Below are 11,702 nucleotides of genomic sequence, written 5' to 3' on the forward strand. Positions count from 1 at the left end.
TCATTATGATAATGATGATGATAATGGTGATGATGATGACGATGATAATGATATTGATGATGATAATCATGATCATGAAGATTTTGATGGGGATGATTATCATCATTATGATAATGATGATGATGATCATAAGCGTGATCCTGACATCTGATTGAAAAAAGTGAGGAAATATTTAGATAGCATATAGTCTCAGCTACAATATACTCAAAAATCAACAAAAACCAAGCGAAAAAAACGGCGATTTTGCTCGCAAAAGACAGGAATGTAGAATCCAGATTTGAGAAAAAGTCATGTCCCATAGAGAATACACGCAAAATGTGAAAAATTGACATGCCTCCTTTAATCGCAAAAATACGCCATGATGCTTTTGTCAAAATGAAAAATCGTGGCGACGGTATTTGTTGAAAATTGTCTCAGCTAAAACATATCAAAATTTGGAAGAAAATTGATCAACATTTACAGAGATACACTGCAAACAGTATGCCTAGGGTGTGATTGTTACGTCACAATGGAGTTCGCTCATAGTGCGCATTTTGTTATATGCGTAATATACATTGTCATGGTCACCAGCAGCTGGTGCGCGATGAAATGTACAACTGGCTCGATTATTGCTCACTACTTTCCCACGCATTTTGCCGTTGACTTTTCAGATCGAGCAATAATATTTGTTCTATACGGTTAATAATGTATTTCGTATAGGCATGTTTTTGCCCATATGCTATGTATCAAAAGAGCTCGCACGCACAGACATTTACCTTGAACGGACGCTCATTTCGTTATTAATGGTCATAAAGAGATAAACATGGTATCAAATTGTTCGGAAAAAAATGGGCAATACTATGTAAGACAACAAATAGCGTTTTTAGGTTGCGTTCGACCATTACGAACAAAAACGTGCGCGCAAATTTATGCGCGCGGAAAGGTGTGCGCACGCAAAATTCTCGAAATGCTTGAAATGGCCTAAAACGTACTCTAATTTGATCAAAAAGTGATTATGAACATTTTTTAGTTTTGCGTGCACCGACGCGCGGACGTACGCGTACGCGCGAGTTTTTTGACCTTAAGTTGACCGGACGGATATTGACCTTAATCGTTATAAATATGAATGAGAAATTATTTACGGTTATGAAGATATGATCATGAGTTGATTTTCAGAGTACTTCACAAAATGGCGCCTGGATGACGTCACGATATTTTAATGAACTTGAAAATGTTCCTGTCACGTCTCAAGAAGATGACCCATGACTGTGTCAAATTTAATTGAATTTGCACGGTTCAATTTTGAGTAATCGTGCACACAAAAAAGTGGTCACAAATTTATTTTAATTGAATTGTGTTTTTGTACAAATTCAATTAAAATACTAGAAATTGAATTCGTCATGGTGACGAATTAGGTGGTCTGTTTTCAATTTTATGATCATTAAAAAATGTCAACAAAAAAAAAAAAAAAAAAAAAAAAATTGTTGGAGACGCCCGGACTCGAACCAGGGATCTCGAGGTCCGAAGTCAAGTGCGTTACCGATATACCAAAACATTTCCCTTATTAGCGATTACACGTAAACGGAAAGTGGAATTCTCAAATCCCTCTTTGCAAGTGAGATATGAGCATGATCCCGGCATCTGATCGAAAAATAAAGGGCACACTGGTGATAGCTTATTGTCTCAGCTACAACATATTCAAAGCTCAGCGTAAACAAAGATAAAACGACGGAGATATTGCTCCCGAAAGACGAGAATGTAGAATCCAGTTTTGAGGAAAAGTCATGTCCCTTAGAGAATACACGAAAAATGTGAAAAATTGACATGCCTCCTTTAATCGCAAAAATACGTCATGATGCCTTTGTCAAAATGAAATATCGTTCTGACTGCATTTGTAGAAAATATTCTCAGGTAGAACATATCCAAATTTGAAAGAAAATTGATCAACATTTACAGAGATACAATCAATTTTCCAAAAATCTGCTGACGTCATAATATGAAAATTGAAATTTTGAGTTCGGAGGCCATTATGATGACGTCATGAGTTAATTGAGGGTCAAATGTGACATGAAATCATATCTCCAATTCATATTCTATCAAAATATGAAAAAGAAATTGGGTTCACTTTGCATCCTAAAGCGCTACAATGGATTTTGTATAGGCATGTTTTTGCCCCTGTATGCTATGCATTACAAGAGCTCGCACGCACGGACATTATTTTAAACGGACGCTCATTCCGTTATTACTGGGCAGAAAAAGGTGAACAAGGTATCAAAATGCTTGGAAAAATGTGCCAAATATGATGAAAGAGAAAATTTGGCGATTTTATGTTGAAAAATACCAGTACGCGCGAAAACGCGCGCGCATGCTCGTGTGCGCGTTTTTTTTTAGAAACGCTTAAAATGGCCTGAAACGTATGCAAAAATAATTTGAGACGATTTGGAGCATTTTCTTTTTTTGCGCGCGCGCTGACGGGCAGACGTACGCATGCGCGCGCGTTTTTTGACCTGAAATTGACCGGACGGATATTGACCTTAATCATGATAAATATGAATGACAAATGCCTTTCCGTTATGAAGATATGATCATGAGTAAAAAGTACCAAAAAAAACACAAAATGGCGCCTGGATGACGTCATGAAGACGTGATGACCTTGAAAATGTTGCTGTCACGTCTCATGACAATGACCTATGACCGTCCCAAAATTGAAAGAAATTGACTAAACCGATCTTGAGTTATCCTTTACACAAAAAAGTGGGGAGAAATAAATAAAAATAAAGAATAATAATAATAAAGAAAGAAAATTCTGACGAAAACAATAGGTGATCTGTCATTGACAGACCACCTAATAAATAAAGAAAGAAAATTCTGACGAAATCAATAGGTGGTCTGTTGATAACAGACCACCTAACTAGAAATTTAATTCGTCACGAAGACGAATAAGGTGGTCTGTCTTCAAGTCTTATAATAGATTATAATATTTACTATATTGAAAAAGGGAGAAGTTATATAGACATGTAAACAATGATGATTATGATGATGATGATCTTGATAGTAGTGATTATGATGATGATCATTATGATGTTGATGAGGATTATTATCATCATTATGATAATGATCATGATCATGATCATGAGCGTGATTCTGACATCTTATTGGAAAAATGAGGGATGATTTAGATAAAATATAGTCTCAGCGAAAAAATACTAAAATTTGGGAGAAAAATGTTGAATAACAACCGAGATACTGGTCAATACACATTGTCATGCAGATTCATGTTTTGAAAAAAGTGACCTCCCATAGACATAACACGCAAATATGACAAATTATGCATTGCCGCCTTTAATCGAATATTTTACTATGATGACGTCATCTTAATAATAATATATGACAAATTTCTGATAGAAAATTATCTCAGCTACAACATATTAAAATCTGGGTGAAAATCGATCACCGATAAGTGAGATAATCTCAATTGAACAAAGACAAAAATGACGTCATCAACAAAATACATTTGTTTGAGTTTAGATGCCAATATGATGATTTTGTTTCACTTTGTACGAGTCAGGGTGGTATGAAATCATATCTCCAACTCATGCTTTTTCCAACCATGATATAAAAGTTGGGAGTCAATGGACTATGTGAAGAGCTATTTCAATTTTTAAAATTGGATGTTTTTGATCAAATTTGCATTATATTGCCCATAGCAGCACGCGCGGATTTTGAACTTTGACGCGCGCTCACGGCCTTATGAAAAGTCAAGAGTGACTGAAATTAATGTAAATTGTCAATTACGTTAAGAGGAATCCAAATCATGTAAACATTTTGAATTTAACCTTTTCCGCGCGCTGTGAGCGCGCACACCGCGCGCGGGGACACGAACGGACGGAAAATGTTGAAATGCTTAAAATGACCTGATTCGTACTCTCGTTTAATAGTTAAGTGATTTTGAGCAATTTTAAATTTTGACGCGCACATACGCGCGCGTCATGACCTTTATGTGACCTTTGATGACATGACCTGTTGACCCTTGACCTGAAGTATATGTTATATTAATATGAATGACCTTTGATGATGCGTCATGAAGATATGATTGATAATGTGATTTCACAAAATGGCGCCTGGATGACGTCACGATAATTTGATGACCTTGAAAAAGTTCCTGTCACGTCTCATAATGATGACCTATGACTGTGTCAAAATTGAGAGAAATTGGGTGGATGGATATTGAGGAATCAGATACACAAAAAAGTGGAGAAATAAATAAAAATAAATAAATAACTAGAAATTTAATTCGTCATGGGGACGAATTAGGTGGTCTGTCTTCAATTCTTATGATCATGCTCATCTTCAATTTAATTACCCCATGAAATTATGTTAATGTAAAATGATATATTTATTGTATTAAGATATGAATTGATGAATGAAGTACTGATATACTCATGAACTGATAAAATGAACTGAATTGATGAGCTAAACGGATGAACTGATGAACTGAACTAAACTGATGAGCTGAACTGATGAACGAAATATTGAGCAATTATGATGATGCATAATTAAGTAATATTGACTGCCTTCTTGGCAATATGACGTATATCGCCTGAACCTAAGGTGAGGATGATATATGGCAAGTCGTATTGCCCTGAATTAGGCAGTAAATATTACTATTATTAACCACATCAGATATCTAGAGCAAACAAGAAACTCTTACTATCTTATACTATCTTATCAATTATAAATTACTATCTTATAAATTATGTAGCCTAAACTCCACAGGATTTCCTAGCATTAGAAGTTGCAAAAACATCGTCAAACAAGCACTGTGCATCCAGTGCTTGACGAATTTTCGATACACTGCAAATAGTGTGCAAAGGGTCTGATTGTGACGTCACAATAGAGTTCGTGCATGGTGCGCATTACATTGTCATTGTCACCAGCAGCTGGTGCGCGATGTTATTTACAACTGGCTCGATTATTTCTCACGAGTTTGACACGCGAAAAAAATGTGGGGTCAACTTGCATCCTAAAGAGCTATAATGTATTTCGTATAGGCATGTTTTTGACTATATATGCAATGTATTACAAGAGCTCGCACGCACAGACATTTACCTTAAACGGACGCTCATTTCGTTATTAATGGTCATAAAGAGATAAACATGGTATCAAATTGTTCGGAAAAAAATGGGCAATACTATGATAGACAAAAAATGACGATTTTAGTTTGCGTTCGATCATTACGAACAAAAACGTGCGCGCAAATTTATGCGCGCGCAAAGGTGTGCGCACGCAAAATTTTCGAAATGCTTGAAATGGCCTAAAACGTACTCTAATTTGATCAAAAAGTGATTATGAGCATTTTTTATTTTTGCGCGCACCGACGCGCGGACGGACGCGTACGCGCGCGTTAATTGACCTTAAGTTGACCGGGCGGATATTGACCATAATCGTTATAAATATGAATGATAAATGATTTACGGTTATGAAGATATGATCATGAGTTGATTCTCAGAGCACTTCACAAAATGGCACCTGGATGACGTCACGATATGTTGATGAACTTGAAAATGTTCCTGTCACGTCTTAAGATGATGACCTATAACTGTGTTAAATTTGAAAGAAATTGGACGGTTCAATTTTGAGTAATCGTGCACACAAAAGAGAGGTCACAAATTATTTTAATTGAATTGTGTTTTTGTACAAATTCAATTAAAATACTAGAAATTTAATTCGTCACTAAGACGAATAAGGTGGTCTGTTTTCAATTTTCATGATCATTGACACGTCAAAAAGTAAAAAAATTGATGAAAAAAAATTGTTGGAGACGCCCGGACTCGATCCAGGGACCTCGAGGTCGGAAGTCAAGTGCGTTACCGATATACCAAAATATTTCCCATAGAGATTACACGGAAATGGAAAATACAATTCTCAAATCCCACTTTGTAAGTGAAATATTAGCATGATCCCGGCATCTGATCGAAAAATAAAGGGCACACTGGTGATAGCTTATTGTCTCAGCTACAACATATTCAAAGCTCAGCGTAAACAAAGATAAAACGACGGAGATATTGCTCCCGAAAGACGAGAATGTAGAATCCAGTTTTGAGAAAAAGTCATGTCCCTTAGAGAATACACGCAAAATGTGAAAAATTGACATGCCTCCTTTAATCGCAAAAATACGTCATGATGCCTTTGTCAAAATGAAATATCGTTCTGACTGCATTTGTAGAAAATATTCTCAGGTAGAACATATCCAAATTTGAAAGAAAATTGATCAACATTTACAGAGATACAATCAATTTTCCAACAATCTGCTGACGTCATAATATGAAAATTGAAATTTTGAGTTCGGAGGCCATTATGATGACGTCATGAGTTAATTGAGGGTCAAATGTGACATGAAATCATATCTCCAATTCATATTCTATCAAAATATGAAAAAGAAATTGGGTTCACTTTGCATCCTAAAGCGCTACAATGGATTTTGTATAGGCATGTTTTTGCCCCTGTATGCTATGTATTACAAGAGCTCGCACGCACGGACATTATTTTAAACGGACGCTCATTCCGTTATTACTGGGCAGAAAAAGGTGAACAAGGTATCAAAATGCTTGGAAAAATGTGCCAAATATGATGACAGAGAAAATTTGGCGATTTTATGTTGAAAAATACCAGTACGCGCGAAAACGCGCGCGCATGCTCGTGTGCGCGTTTTTTTTAGAAACGCTTAAAATGGCCTAAAACGTATGCAAAAATAATTTGAGACGATTTGGAGCATTTTCTTTTTTTGCGCGCGCGCTGACGGGCGGACGTACGCATGCGCGCGCGTTTTTTGAGCTGAAATTGACCGGACGGATATTGACCTTAATCATGATAAATATGAATGACAAATGCCTTTCCGTTATGAAGATATGATCATGAGTAAAAAGTACCAAAAAAAACACAAAATGGCGCCTGGATGACGTCATGAAGACTTGATGACCTTGAAAATGTTGCTGTCACGTCTCATGACAATGACCTATAACCGTCCCAAAATTGAAAGAAATTGACTAAACCGATCTTGAGTTATCCTTTACACAAAAAAGTGGGGAGAAATAAATAAAAATAAAGAATAATAATAATAAAGAAAGAAAATTCTGACGAAATCAATAGGTGATCTGTCATTGACAGACCACCTAATAATAATAAATAAAGAAAGAAAATTCTGACGAAATCAATAGGTGGTCTGTTGTTAACAGACCACCTAACTAGAAATTGAATTCGTCATGGTGACGAATTAGGTTGTCTGTTTTCAATTTTATGATCATTAAAAAATGTCAACAAAAAAAAAAATGAAAAAAAAGATTGTTGGAGACGCCCGGACTCGAACCAGGGATCTCGAGGTCCGAAGTCAAGTGCGTTACCGATATACCAAAACATTTCCCTTATTAGCGATTACACGTAAACGGAAAGTGGAATTCTCAAATCCCTCTTTGCAAGTGAGATATGAGCATGATCCCGGCATCTGATCGAAAAATAAAGGGCACACTGGTGATAGCTTATTGTCTCAGCTACAACATATTCAAAGCTCAGCGTAAACAAAGATAAAACGACGGAGATATTGCTCCCGAAAGACGAGAATGTAGAATCCAGTTTTGAGAAAAAGTCATGTCCCTTAGAGAATACACGCAAAATGTGAAAAATTGACATGCCTCCTTTAATCGCAAAAATACGTCATGATGCCTTTGTCAAAATGAAATATCTTTCTGACTGCATTTGTAGAAAATATTCTCAGGTAGAACATATCCAAATTTGAAAGAAAATTGATCAACATTTACAGAGATACAATCAATTTTCCAAAAATCTGCTGACGTCATAATATGAAAATTGAAATTTTGAGTTCGGAGGCCATTATGATGACGTCATGAGTTAATTGAGGGTCAAATGAGACATGAAATCATATCTCCAATTCATACTCTATCAAAATATGAAAACAAAATTGGGATCACCTTGCATCCTTAAGCGCTACAATGGATTTTGTATAGGCATGTTTTTGCCCATGTATGCTATGTATTACAAGAGCTCGCACGCACGGAAATTATCTTAAACGGACGCTCATTCCGTTATTAATGGGCAGAAAAAGGTGAAAAAGGTATCAAAATGCTTGGGAAAATGTGCCAAATACGATGACAGAGAAAATTTGGCGATTCTATGTTGAAAAATACCAGTACGCGCGAAAACGCGCGCGCATGTGCGTGCGCGCGTTTTTTTGCAAAATGCTTAGAATGGCCTGAAACGTATGCAAAATGAATTTAGGACGATTTTGAGCATTTTTATTTTTTGCGCGCGCGCTGACGCGCGGACGTACGCATGCGCGTGCGTTTTCTGACTTGAAATTGACCGGACGGATATTGACCTTAATCATGATAAATATGAATGAGAAATGTCTTTTCGTTATGAAGATATGATCATGAGTAAAAAGTACCAAAAAAAACACAAAATGGCGCCTGGATGACGTCATGAAGACTTGATGACCTTGAAAATGTTACACTGACGTCTCATGACAATGACCTATGACTGTGCCAAAATTGAACGAAATTGATTAAACCTATCTTGAGTTATCCTGTTCACAAAAAAGTGGGAACAATAAATAACTAGATTTGTAATACTTGTTTGGAACAAGTATAGGTGGGCTGATCCAACAAAAAATTGAGACAAAATAAAGGGTACATTTGAGATAGCTTTTTGTCTCATCTACAACATACTCGAAGTTCAGCGTAAACGAAGCTAAAACGACGTAGATATTGCTCGCGAAAGACGGGAATGTAGAATAGAGTTTTGAGAAAAAGTCATATCCCATAGAGAATACACGCAAAATGTAAAAAATTTACATGCCTCCTTTAATCGCAAAAATACGCCATGCCTTTGTCAAAATGAAAAATAATAGCAATTGCCTTTGTAGAGAATTGTCTCAGCTAGAACATATCAAAATTTGGAAGAAAATCAATCAATATTTACAGAGATACAATCAATTTTCCATAAATATGCTGACGTCATAATATGCAAATTGGAATTTTGAGTTCGGAGGCCATTGTGATGACGTCATGAGTTAATTGAGGGTCGAATGAGACATGAAACAATATCTCCGAATCATACTCTATTAAAATATGAAAACAAATTGGGGTCACCTTGCATCCTAAAGAGCTACAATGGATTTTGTATAGGCATGTTTTTGCCCATATTTGCTATGTATTACAAGAGCTCGCGCGCACGGAAATTTTTGTTAAACGGTCGATCAATCCGTTATTAATAGTCATAAAGAGACAAACGTGGTATCAATTTGTTTGTAAATATATGTGGTATATTATGAAAGAAAAAAAAAAGCAATTCAATGTTGTGCAAAAGTTTTACGCGCGAAAACGCGCGCGCATGCTCGTACGCGCGATTTTTTATAAAATGCTTAGAATGGCCTAAAACGTATGCAAAATGATTTTCAGACGATTTTGAGCATTTCAAAATTTTGCGCGCGCATTGACGCGCGGACGTACGCGCAGGCGCGCGTTATTTGACCTTTTATTGACCGGACGGATATTGACCTTGATCATGATAAATATGAACGAGAAATACCTTTTGGTTATGAAGATATGATCATGAGTTGATTTTCGTAAAATTTTACAAAATGGCGCCTAGATGACGTCATCAGTGAAGGTCAATGTTGAAAACGTTATTGTGCTTTGTACATATGTCTATACATATGTGTGCCAAATTTCTAGGCATTTGATTGAGCCATTTCCAAGTTATCTTGTTCACAAAAAAGTGGTTAGAAATAAGAAAAATATATAATAAACTAGAAATTTAATTCGTCACGAAGACGAATAAGGTGGTCTGTCTTCAAGTCTTATAACAGATTATAATATTTACTATATTGAAAAAGGGATAAGTTATATAGACATGTACACAATGATGATTATGATGATGATGATCTTGATAGTAATGATTATGATGATGATCATGATGATGTTGATGAGGATGATGATCACGATCATAAGCGTGATTCTGACATCTTATAGGAAAAATGAGGAAATATTTAGATGACATATAGTCTCAGCAACAACATACTAAAATTTGGGAGAAAACTGTTGAATAACAACCGAGATACTGGTCAAAACACATTGTCATGCAGATTCATGTTTTGAAATAAGTGACCTCCCATAGACATAACACGCAAATATGACAAATTATGCATTGTCGCCTTTAATCGAATATTTTACTATGATGACGTCATCTAAATGAAAAATAAATGACTATTTCTGGTAGAGAATTAGCTCAGCTACAACATATCGAAATCTGGGAGAAAATGGATCACTGATGAGCGAGATAATCTCAATTAAACAAAGACAAAAATGACGTCATCAACAAAAAACATTTTCTTTAGTTTAGATGCAAATATGAAGATTTTGTTTCACTTTGTACGAGTCAGGGTGGTATGAAATCATATCTTCAACTCATGCTCTTTCCAACCATGATATAAAAATCGGGGGTCGATGGACTATCTGAAGAGCTATTTTGATTTTTAAAATGGCATGTTTTTGATCAAATTTGCATTATATTGCCCATAGCAGCACGCGCAGATTTTGAACTTTGACGCGCGCTCACGGCCTTATAAAAGGTCCAGAGTGACTGAAATTAATGTAAATTGTCATTTACGGTAAGAGGAATCTAAATCATGTAAACAATTTGAATTTAACCTTTTCCACGCGTTATGAGCGCGTGCAATGCGCGCGGTGACACGCACGGACGGAAAATTTTGAAATGCTTAAAATGACCTGATTCGTACTCTCGTTTAATAGTTAAGTGATTTTGAGCATTTTAATATTTTGACGCGCGCGTACGTGCGCGTCATGACCTTTATGTGACCTCTGATGACATGACTTGTTGACCCTTGACCTGAAGTATATGTGATATGAATATGAATGACCTTTGCTTATGCATCATGAAGATATGATCGATAACGTGATTTCACAAAATGGCGCCTGGATGACGTCACGATGACCTGATGACCTTGAAAAGGTTACTGTCACGTCTCATGACAATGACCTATGACTGTGTCAAAATTGAAAGAAATTAACACAACCGATCTTGAGTTAACCGATGAACAAAAAACAGGGAGAAATAAAAATAAATAATAACTAGAAATTTAAATCGTCATGGGGACGAATTAGGTGGTCTGTCTTCAATTCTTATGATCATGCTCATCTTCAATTCAATTACCCCATGAAATAATGTTAATGTAAAATGATGTATTAAGATATCAATTGATGAATGAAGTACTGATGAACTGATGAACTGATAAATTTAACTGATGTAAAATGAACTGAATTGATGAGCTAAACGGATGAACTGATGAACTGAACTAAACTGATGAGCTGAACTGATGAACAAGATATTGAACAATTATCATGATGATGCATAATTAAGTAATATTGACTGCCTTATGGGCAATACGACGTATATCGCCCGAACCGAAGGTGAGGATGATATATGGCAAGTCGTATTGCCCTGAATTAGGCAGTAAATATTACTAATATTAACCACATCAGACATCTAGAGCAAACAAGAAACTCTTACTATCTTATACTATCTCATGAATTATAAATTATAAATTACTATCTTATAAATTATGTAGCCTACACTGCACAGGATATCCTAGCATTAGAAGTTGCAAAAACATCGTCAAACAAGCACTG

This window comes from Strongylocentrotus purpuratus, unplaced genomic scaffold (assembly GCF_000002235.5).
Source record: "Strongylocentrotus purpuratus isolate Spur 01 unplaced genomic scaffold, Spur_5.0 spur5_contig_25, whole genome shotgun sequence".
Classification (NCBI taxonomy): Eukaryota; Metazoa; Echinodermata; class Echinoidea; order Camarodonta; family Strongylocentrotidae; genus Strongylocentrotus; species Strongylocentrotus purpuratus.